Here is a 409-nt window from a genome sequence, read left to right as displayed (position 1 = left end):
GATAATTTGATTTTAGTTTCTTTAGTTTATGATATACTTAGTTGGTTGAAATTGATTCTGTGCAGTATTATACAGGTCTAAATACATCATTGTATGATGGGTTGCAGAAGTATAGGAATGTGTATTCATATTTATGAAATGTTAAGATTTTATTTCACAGATTAATGATACATATGTAATCACTTGCTGATTTAAATACAAATTTTATAATGTAACTACTTTTAATGTAAGAAGTTGAGGCCTATAAAGGTAGGAGACACATTCATTTGTTTTACTTCCAAGGAGGAAGTGATGATTTGTTTACAGATAAAGCCTAACTTATTTACATGGTATTTACTTTTTTCTTATGAGTGGGGGTGGGTTGGGAGTCTCACCCTAGGGAACCTACCTAGAAATTTATGTCAGTCAT

General features: G+C 30.6%; 1 protein-coding gene across 1 annotated transcript in view; it reads left to right on the top strand.

Moving 5' to 3' along the window:
• Positions 1–409, top strand: part of LOC119594819 (enhancer of polycomb homolog 1-like) — a gene marked incomplete in the record, with an annotated part of 44199 nt that overhangs the window by 20482 nt on the left and 23308 nt on the right.

This window comes from Penaeus monodon, chromosome 34, assembly GCF_015228065.2.
Source record: "Penaeus monodon isolate SGIC_2016 chromosome 34, NSTDA_Pmon_1, whole genome shotgun sequence".
NCBI lineage: Eukaryota > Metazoa > Arthropoda > Malacostraca > Decapoda > Penaeidae > Penaeus > Penaeus monodon.
The sequence above is the reverse complement of the archived record's forward strand: the minus strand, read 5'-3'. Positions and strand labels throughout refer to the sequence as shown.